The sequence below is a fragment of the Puma concolor genome, chromosome D1 (assembly GCF_028749965.1).
Source record: "Puma concolor isolate L17-30 chromosome D1, mPumCon1.1.hap2, whole genome shotgun sequence".
Lineage (NCBI taxonomy): Eukaryota > Metazoa > Chordata > Mammalia > Carnivora > Felidae > Puma > Puma concolor.
Genome location: NC_141676.1, coordinates 18,098,966 through 18,109,401, shown reverse-complemented (window position 1 = coordinate 18,109,401; position 10,436 = coordinate 18,098,966). Strand labels below are relative to the sequence as shown.

General features: G+C 50.8%; 1 long non-coding RNA gene across 1 annotated transcript; it reads left to right on the top strand.

Moving 5' to 3' along the window:
• The first annotated feature begins 7,443 nt into the window (after positions 1–7,443).
• On the top strand, positions 7,444–8,591 carry LOC147576531 (uncharacterized). The gene is made up of 2 exons (XR_015240875.1): positions 7,444–7,643; positions 8,167–8,591. It is a non-coding gene; the product is annotated as an uncharacterized LOC147576531 (long non-coding RNA).
• Positions 8,592–10,436: the final 1,845 nt, after the last annotated feature.

Below are 10,436 nucleotides of genomic sequence, written 5' to 3'. Positions count from 1 at the left end.
CCCTGCATCGGGCTCTGTGTTGACAGCTCAGAGCCTGGAGCCTGCTTTGGATTCTGTGTCTCCCCCTCTCTCTGCCTCTCTCCCACTCGCACTCTGTGTCTCTTTCTCTCTCAAAAATAAATAAACATAAAAAAAGGAATATACACCCGTGACCGAATGAGATTTATCCTAGCAATTCAAGGATGGTTCAACATACACAAAGCAATGTAATACACCCCATTAACAGACTGAAGGAAAAAAAAAATACCTGGATTAATGCCAAAAGTGTTTAATAAAATCTAACACAACTTTCATCATAAAAACACTCAACAACTAGGAATGGAATTGCTCAACCTGAGAAGGGCACTAATGGAGAGCCCACAACTAACATCATACTCAATGGTGAAAAACTGGGAGTTTTTCCCTGACGATCAGGTATAAGACAAGGATGCCTGCTCTCACCACTGCTATTCAATAATGTACTAAAAATACTAGCTAGAGCAATTAGGCAAGAAAACATAATAAAGGCATCCAAATCAGCAAGGAAGAAGTGAAAGTATCTGTATTCTTTTGACAGGGGGGGTCTGTTAATATCCAGGGTTGTCTTGTGATTTTCTGCTTTTGAACTTGACAAATCATTTCACTGCTTGTGAAACTCTAGGTTGACAGTCTCTCTCGGCACTTTTATGACCCTGCCTTATCATCTTCTGACTTCCATTAAGGTTGTAGAGAAGTTGGATGTCAATTTAATTGTCTTTCTTGTGTAACAGTCTTGTCTCCCCTATTGCTTCAAGATATTATCTTTGTGTTTGGTGTTCTGCAGGTTCACTACCACGGATCTAAAGGGTGGCTGGGAGGGTCACCTGTATTTCTCAACTTTAAGAGACAATAATGACATTGGGGCCAATGCGCCGTTTTCCAGGAAAGGGAACTACCATAGTCATTCTGAACCCACGGCACCAAAGAAAGGCTTGCCAAAATCGTACTTCCTTCTCAAGATTCTCCCGTCAGCCATGTGAGCAGCTTTCTCTACAATAAAGCCCACATCTGTCAAGGTAGGCCTCAGGAGGAAGAGGGTCCCAGAAGCTGGTGTGGTAAGGAGAAGGGGGTGTGAACGTTCCTGTCTGTAGTTCAGTTCTGTGAAGGGCTAAGGAATAGTGAGTAAATGTGCTCCAACATTGGGTGACTGCCTGGCTCCATCGGCCCGGGGACGATGACACCATATTGACATCGCTGTGCGCATGGCTGCTCTGGCAACGACCTTGGCCGCTAGTTACTCTGGGGGGCGGGGGGTGGGGGTGGGGCTCTCTAGGGGAAAAGATTGGGTCACACAACAGTCATGAAATACGACTCTTTTGGTGTTACCTCCAGTCCTCAAACTGGCTCTGGGAAAGAAGGTGCTTTACGGGCTCAAGGACTGGCCCTCCCAGCTAGCACAGAGGCCTCCCCTTATGCTCTCCACGCTATGGAAGCAGCCTTTCTGCTCCTTTTCCATCCCAGACCACAGGCAGGCGTAGCTCGGAGCTCAGGTCTTTCTACTGCCCTAGAATGAACCAGTCACCCCCACAGCGCCTCCACCATCCACTATTTTTTGTCCTGGTCGTAGTGGGCGTAACGACAGAAACCAGTTAGCAACACCTGTGTATCCACAGAGGCGTCCCTACGGGGTATTCCCTGCTATGATACCCATTGGACAGCTGGGAACACTGAGGCTCTGACCAGTCACGTGGCCCTTCAGGTTTGGAAGCAGCGTAGCCGTCCTTTCTCTTTGTACTTTACCACAGTAGAGTCAGGACCCCAGACTCACCTCCACGGGCCTTTCTTGGCCTCCCTCATCAGGCCCAGGCCATTCTTTTTTTCCTGTTCTTCCTGCGACCAGATGTACCCCTGATGCTCACCCCCGTGGCTCACCACACCCGGGTCAGCCACGGAACTGACTGCTCGGGTGAAACCAGTCTCCTTTTTTTTTTTCCCAGTGAAAAACTACCTTGACCTTTAAACCCGATGTCCATTATTACCTGACGAGGCCAAGCTGGCTCTGGCCTGAGACCAAACAAGACGGTGACCCATCAAGTGGGTCACTTCTTTGCTGGCCATTTCTCCTGCCCGGTGGTCTCTTTCGTAACTTGCTCTCCTCCGGCCCACGGTCACCTCAAGACTGATTTTAGTGAATAAAACTACACACTTGGCGACAGTTGGTGGTTTCTGCAAAAAGCTTGTTTAGAACAGAGAGAATCCGGGGAATCCAAGGCCCAGACGAGTTTGGTCAGGTTAGAAAATGCAGCGTGGCAAGTCGGGCCGCCAGCCCTAGAGGCCTGCAGGGAAAGGGCGACCCATCTTTCTACATCTGGCTTGCTTTCTTGTGTTGGACAAGTCTGCACAGTTCAACCCCAGACACAACCTCTGGGTGCATAACAGTAATCGTCCCTGCCAACTGAGTGCTTACGGGGCTCCTGGTGCCGTGCTGAGCACTTTACACACATCCGTTCTGGGCTGTAGCGGGGTAAGCCGTGGCCCCCAAAAGACGTGTCCACACCCCAGTCCCTGGAACCCGTGAATACGACCGAGCTTGGAAAACACGACTTTGCAGATGCAATTAAGGATCTCAAGATCTTGCTGAATTATCCAGGTGGGCCCTACGTGCAATGCCGAGAGTCCTTGGGACTGATGCAACCACGAGCCAGGGCACGCCTGCAGCCACCAGGGGCTGGAAGAGGCAAAGAGGGCTTCTCTTCTAGAGCCTTCGAAAGGAGCACGGCCCTGCCGATTTTGGTCTTGGATTTCTGGCCTCCAGAATGGTGAAAAAATTTCTTGTTGTAAGCCACCCAGTTTAAGGCAAACCGTTGCAGCAGCCCCAGGTACCTTAATGAGTTCTGCAATGGCCCTAGGAAATAGGGACTGTCACCACCTCCCATTTCATAGATGAGGAAACTGAGGCACAGAGCTCAGGCAACTCGTCCAGGGTCCCAAAGGCAGGAGAAAGGCAGCGGCAAGATGAAAAACCGGGCAGAACGACCGCACGCAGAGACCAAGCTGCTAGCAGCTGTCCGCACCTGTTCTGCTGGAATGTACCTGAAATAAATCGGCATTCTACCTGCGATTTGCAGAAGGGAGAAATGAGACAACCATGGGGGAGTTATTGGGGGAACAAAGCGCGTACGGCACATTCAAATTTACAAGCAGCTCCTGTATGCGTTACTCTGCTTCCTGTTCGCAGCCGGCTGGAGCAATGGCTGTGTGATGCTGATTCTCCTGATGCAGGCATTGATACGGGGGGGGTGGGGGGGAGACATTGCTCCTCTGAGCTAGCCCCCAGCCTGGCTGAGAGCAGCTCTGGGGGTGTGGTGACATGGCCAAGGCCACGCGGCCTGCCCAAGTGAGGCTGGGACTCAAGCCTCGGTTTTCTTTTCTTTAATATTTACTAATTTATTTTGAGAGGGCGCGCATGCACCCGCATGTGAGCGCAGGGAGGGGCAGAGACAGGGAGGGAGAGAATCCCAAACAGGCTCCGTGCGGCCAGTGCAGAGCCGGGTGCAGGGATGGATCTCACGGTTCATGAGGTCGTGACCTGAGTCGAAATCAAGAGCCAGACGCTTACCCAGCTGAGCCACCCAGGCGCCCCAGGCCTTGGTTTTCTAACTCCAAGGGCTGTGTTTCTGTCCCGCAGAACAAGAATTTAGCTCTGTTGTGCAGATCATAAAAGAGGATGGGCAGAGGGCAGGAGACACCGCGAGCCCTGGAGAAAGTGTTGGCGGCAGCTTTGGGACAATGGGGCTGGTGCTTTGAAGGCTGGAAGAGTTTCGACAGGTGGAGCTGGGGCAGAAGAGACAGACTGGCTCCCCGTGTGGTGTAGCAAGGGCCGGGGGACAGGAAGGAGGCCGAGAGCCAGGCTGGGGAAGGAGACCCAGCTCTGTTCTGCAGCGTCCCTTCTCTCGAAGCCCTCTCCCCATTGACAACACCGCAGACCTGAGCCATCAAAGACACGCCGGGCAGTTCCAGGGCTTTCTTCATTCATCAAAAGTCAGACGGGAACTCTGCAAGGCAGATCTGTAATTGGGGTGGGTCACGCCAGCGCCCACAATTTTATACATTTGTGGGCTCAGGGTCAAAGGCTGGCTGACTTTCTAGGCTTCGAGGCAGCGTTCATGGACACGAGGCATCCTTCTGTTGGTTCTCAGGAGTCTGTTTCTGTGTTCCGAGAGCTGTGTGTTCTTGTAAGCACTGTTTTTGAAAGGGAACGATTGCTGGTGTGAGTTCTGAGAATTCTCTTCTGGACCTTTAATAATCTCTTTCTAGAAAAGCTTTTCCTTTCTATTGTTTAAGGTCTGCCTTCACCCCTGCCTCCCTGCCCAGGGTTGACAGTAAAGGCAGGCTTTCCTGAGATGCAAGGGGGAAACACTGTGGGGACGGTCCCGGCCGGGGGACGAGATCTCGGGGTTCTAGTCTTTGTTCTGTCTTTGTTTGGGATAGTGAGGATGAACGTTGGTGCTGGAGTCGAACAGACCTTGGTGCAGATCCCAGCAAGGCTCCTGCTGGTCTGTGTGGCCTTGGGCCAAGTGGCTTAACCTCTCTGAGGCTATATATATTTTTTTAACGTTTATTTATTTTTGAGACAGAGAGAGACAGAGCATGAACAGGGGAGGGGCAGAGAGAGAGGGAGACACAGAATCTGAAGCAGGCTCCAGGCTCTGAGCGGTCAGCACAGAGCCCGACGAGGGGCTCGAACTCACGGACCATGAGATCATGACCTGAGCCGAAGTCGGCTGCTTAGCCGACTGACCCACCCAGGCGCCCCTCTCTGAGGCTATAAAAATAGGAATAATAATAGTATGTAAGCCATGGACTTGTGGTGGTTATGCAGTGAGACAATGGACCCAACACAGTGCCTGGCACCTAGTGAATGTTCAGTACACGGTCATTACCATAGCACTCTCCTTCCTTCTCCAGCTCCACTCAGCCACACCGCCCGGCTAGCACAAGTGCAACCCTCTTCTCTTGTGGGTCCTTATTTCCAGAATTCTTGTCCCTTGGTTCCTTCAAAGCCTGGCTGCTTTTCATCCGCAGATTGGAGGAAATGTCACTTCTACACAGCGCTGGTTCCTGACCCTTCCTCTCTACGCCCCTCCCCCACAGTCGCTGACAATGTAGTTGGTTCAGTCACCTCTTACTGTCCATGTGCTCCTCCGGGCAGGCAGGCACCCCGCTTTTCCACCCCTGTTGCACCTCCGCCGCCCACGCAGGAATTGTGGCGTTATAACAGTTGTGGCAATGAATATTCAATTACTTGCTGGTTTAACGTTACCGATGTCTGATGCTCGTAAAAGAAGCAGGCCCCTCTGAGGTTGATTTTTCCATCAGAAAAATGAGGATGTTGGAATAAAAGACTGAAACATATTCTTCCCCAAGTTTCCCATAAACTTGGGAATGAACTCCGTGGAACTAGGGAGAAAAGGCAAGGAGCTGTTTCAGAAACATAGCCTGTTGCTGCCCTCTAGTGGCCAAGATGATGAGTGTAACCGCATCATTTCCTCCTTCCCTCCCCCCGCCCCCCACCGGCCCCTCCCCCGTTGGTTTTCTAGTTCCACCCAGAACTGGGAAAAGCATCCCACTCTCAGAATGAAATTTCACAAAGAGGGGGAAAAGAATCTTTGAATGCTCTGCTAGGGCTCTCTTGGGCAAAGAGAAGGGGCCACCATTTCTTCATTAGGGTACACGCAGTGCTCAGCCCCGGAGCCTGAGAGGAAGCAAGATATGGCAGGGAGGGCGGGGTCACACTGGAGCCCCCATCTGCTCTTGGGTGAGCCAGGGCGTGGTTGGCTCTCTTAGGCTTAATTATCTCTACCCCACACTTGTACGATTAAATAACGTAAAGTGCCTGGCATGTGATAGGTCCTCAGTAGAAGTGCCCGCTTGGCCCTTGATTTATTTTGTGTGAATGAAATGCAATTACATACATAAAGGAAAATGTCACAGCCCAGAAAAAAGCCAGCCATAAACGGTGTCTAAATGCACAGGAAGCAGTGTTGTATCTTAGGGACCATCCTGGACTTGCCAAGAATTTTAGGATCTAGATTTATTAGCCTTGACACAGACTAGCTGGGCATCCCCACTCTCGACCTCAGCTTTGTTACCTGTGAAATGGAAAGTCGGATGCTAGAATCCTCTAGAAGGCATTCAGCTTCCAGTAACTGAAAACCCACTGATTAATGCCTCAACCCAGGGATTAAATCCGGCTTGCCACCTGCTTTGGTGCAGCCCATGACCTGAGAATATCTTTACAGTTTAAACAGTTTTAAAAAACCCAAAAAGGAAATATTTCAGGACATTTGAAAACTATATGAAATTCAAAGTCCGGTTTCATCAAGTTCTGTTGAAAGCCAGTCACACTCCCTCGTTTACATATTGCTCATATGTGCTTTCCCACTACAACGGAAAGGTTGAGTCGTTGACTTGAAAAGCTGAAAGTATTTACTGGCTGGCCATTTACAGAAAAAAAATTTCCCACTCCCGTCATAACCAGTAAAGATATTTAATGATCTCACATAAGAAGAAACTCAAAAGGACACGACTCTCGGGCTCCATCCCTGAAGTTCTCTTGGCCTTTTCCTCCTGGTCACCAGATGGCAGCTTCAGTTCAATGAGTTACCATCTACATCGAATACAGTAAAGAACATGGAGAAAAGACTTGCTACGGCTTTTTTGGCCAGGAAAAAAACAAAAACAAAAACAAAAACCCTTATGGCACCTTCCCTTTTCCCATTGGCCAGAGCTAGGTCACATGACAAACCCTGGGTCCCTCACTGGGAGGGGCCAAACTGTGGTAGCCCAATGGCGCTGCAAAGGGCTCACTTTTCTCGAGAAGTGGGGACAAGGGCCATTTACACGAAGCCAGCGTCCTGGTCGCACAGAAGAAAGAGGGCAAAGGGCATGGTGTCAGCCCGAGTCACAAAGACGCCTTGCACCTCTGGGTAGACGCAGGATCCTTTTTATTTTATTTTTTTTTTTTTAATTTTTTTTTTTCAACGTTTATTTTTTTTTGGGACAGAGAGAGACAGAGCATGAATGGGGGAGGGGCAGAGAGAGAGGGAGACACAGAATCGGAAACAGGCTCCAGGCTCTGAGCCATCAGCCCAGAGCCTGACGCGGGGCTCGAACTCACTGACCGCGAGATCTTGACCTGGCCGAAGTCGGACGCTTAACCGACTGCGCCACCCAGGCGCCCCTGGATCCTTTTTAGAACTCAAATCTGAGCGCTCTTTGTTGTCTTGAATCCACTCCGGGAACGCAGGGTGTGTTTGTGAGTGACTTCCTACATTTAGGATTGTTTGACCTTCCCTTCCTCCTTTAAGTTTTGCTTGGTTGGTTTGGGGCATTGCTATGAATGATGTTTCCCGATGAAAGTCCTTCCCTGAGGCCCCACCTGTGCCTCCAGGTAGGAGAAGGTCGAGGAGTAGGCTGGTCACCGTCCAGCCAGCTCACAGCTGAACCCAAACAGAGGGAGCGCTCCCCAGGACGGTTAGACTGAAGTCCTGCCCAGCCCCGGAGAGAAGGGGCGAACGCCTGAACTGTTTTGTAGAAATGCATCCTGCAATGCGGCTACTGTTCTACAGAGCCAGGGGGAGAGGAAGCAGAGCTTCAAGTATCAAAAGGGAACAATTTTGAAGGTGAGTCGAGAGGCAATTTCATAAGGACTTCAATCTGAAATCATAGCCTCCTTGTTGTTAGATAAGGAGTTGCAGTTACAGACACAAAGGGAAACATCAAAGAAATGGAAGGGAAACTGAAAGAACTCGGGCAGCAAATAAAAATTGGGCCAGAGGTCCCAAGAGAGGAGCCGGCAGGAGAAGGCAGGTGGTGGCTTAGAGAGAAAACTCAGGAGAGATGGGATATTACCGTGGTCCCGAGAAGGAGCAATGTCCTTGAGCTATGACCTCTTCTTGATTTGGGGGTGGGTTTTCTGAGGGAGGATGCTTTTGAACATGCCGCACCTGGGGGCTTTTATGTGCTAAGGGAAAACAGTGAAACAATTCAAGTTCTTCTAAACCAGGAGGAGTGGGGCTCCTTCCTGACCATCAAGACTCAAGGAGAATCAAAAGACTCAATCAGAAGACTCAGCTTCTTCATCTGGAAAATGCAAATGTTATCGCACGCACAGCTGACTCAGCATCTATCCCGATTCCTTTCCAGGCTTCCTGCCTGTACTGTGGCATCTGGAAAGCTGGAAAGCCAGTTCCCTGGACTCCTCTGCATCGGGGACCCACGAATCCATTGTGTTCACTCGGGACTCAGAGGTGGACATGACCTGTGGAAGAAGGTGGCCGCAGGCTGGGAGAGTGGCCTTTTTGAAAAGCACAGAGACAATGTATCTGGTCTTGGGTCTTCCAGGGAAATACAGGATTTTTGCACATTCAGTCTCAAACCCCATGGGTGGCAATTTGCAGCTGTGAGCAACAGAGGGCTTTCTGTAAACACAGTGGGCTGGAGCATTTGGGGGTTCTGTTGACTCGAGGGTTGTCCAGTACTCTCCTGGGTCTGAGTAGCATTCAAGCTTGGTTCTTTGGTCATGTCCAAAAGTCCGTAAGGAACCCAATAAATAAACTTGAATAGATGCCTTTCGGTGTGAGTTTGCTAATGTGGATTCTGTTGCCTGCAACGAAGGACCTGGACCTAAATCCCAAGCAAAATATTAGATCGGCGCAGGGCCCCTGGCAAATTCTCACCACACATTAGCGAACATTCTGTGTTACTTGAATGTCATGTGGAGAGAATGACCTGTCTGCTCTGGCTCAGCAGCACATGTGTGAGAGGCCAATGACTTCTCTCCAACGGAACTGAACTCTCCAAACCCCTCTGTCCTGGGAGTGAAACTGAATCTTGCCAGTCTGAGATGAACCGTCAAGGTCATGTTTTCTCAAGCTCAGTCAGCTAAGACTTCTTCTCCTCTCCCCTCTGACATGCTCTCCCGTCATCCATGGCCTGGGGGGCACCCATTTCTCCTCCTCCTCCGGTTCCATCCGATGGGGTGTGCAAGGCTGGTGTAAGGTGCCTGGTCTGTGTGCTAACCCCTGCCACGTAATTCTGCACTCACTGCTGTGACACCTGCCCCACTCTGCTTCCTTAGGTCCCCAGACATCACTCTGTATCCCCTCCTCCTATTGCCAGGCCTCTCCGGGTTCCCCAACCTGCCTGATATTTGTCCCCCCCCCACACTGGGATCCCAGAAAGCTCTTTCTTGCCACTCCAGAGCAGGCGTTCGGGAAGGGAGGCATCTTTGCCATTGAGGCACTTTGCCGGGCGCAGAGACCCCAGGAAGGGGTTGCACGTTCTCTATGCTCTAGGGTCTCCAGCCCTACGCCACCAGGCCTCGCTGCGGGTCCTCTGGTGTCATCCACAACTCTCCCTCCCACCTCCTCAGCTTGAACTTTTATCTTCTTTTGAGCAAGAGCATAGCTCTTTGACCATGGAACATTCTTTCCCACCCTACAGTGTATCATATAAAAACCTCTGTTCTGAGTTCTCCAGACTCTTAACTTGATGGATCTTTGAGAACGATGTTTTCTTTCCGTGAAAAAGTTCTGTTTTTTTTTTTCCTAAACGTATTCAAGAGTTTCTTCACCAAATATTTGCGGAACATTCACTGGGGTCAGGACTTTGGGGGGTGGGGCGGGGTGGGGATGGGAAGGCAGAGTGGACAGACAGACAGCTTGCGTTCTAGCTGAGGGAGATGAGCAGCAGACACATGCATAGGTCAATTGCGTGTTTATTCCCAGCAGTGACCATGCTCTGCAGAAAGCAAAAAGCGGTGATGAGACAGGGTGGCTGGGCAGTGGGGACAGAGTGGTACCACGCAGGCACTTGCACTGGGACCTGAAAGCCAAGAGGAATCCCTCCAGGAGAGAGGGTCAAGTCGAGGCCCCTGAATGGAGGGACAGCATGTGCAAAAGCCCTGAGGCCAAGGGATGAACTTGGCCGTGGTCAAGGATAAGAAAGAAGGCCAGCGGGTCTCTGGAATGGTGGGAAGACTGAACGGGCCGCTGGGCCAGATCCTTGGGCCTTGTGGAAGCTGTGCGGTTTTCCCTTAAACCTTAGAGGGTCTAAGTAGAAAAGTGATTTGCATGTTAAGAAGACCGTTCTAATTGCTATAGGAAAATAGTCAGTTGCAAGAGGCTGAGGGAGGTCGGGGCAGCAGGGAGAAAGTGGCTGCAAGAACCCGAGTCCTGGTCTGGACTCAGATGAAGATTGGCAAGATGTGGGCGGATTCTGGAGGAATTCCGGAGGGAGGCTGTGGGGCTGATTGCATGGGGCTGGGATGCAGAGGCAGGGGGACCGAGGATGAGGCCCGCATATGAGACCTAGACCCTGGAGAGCCCCTGGGATGACTGGAAGTTTTGCAGAAAAGGCAACACTTAGGAACTAACCCAATGTACTTCTTACAGAAGAGCTGTGTGTGTGTGTGT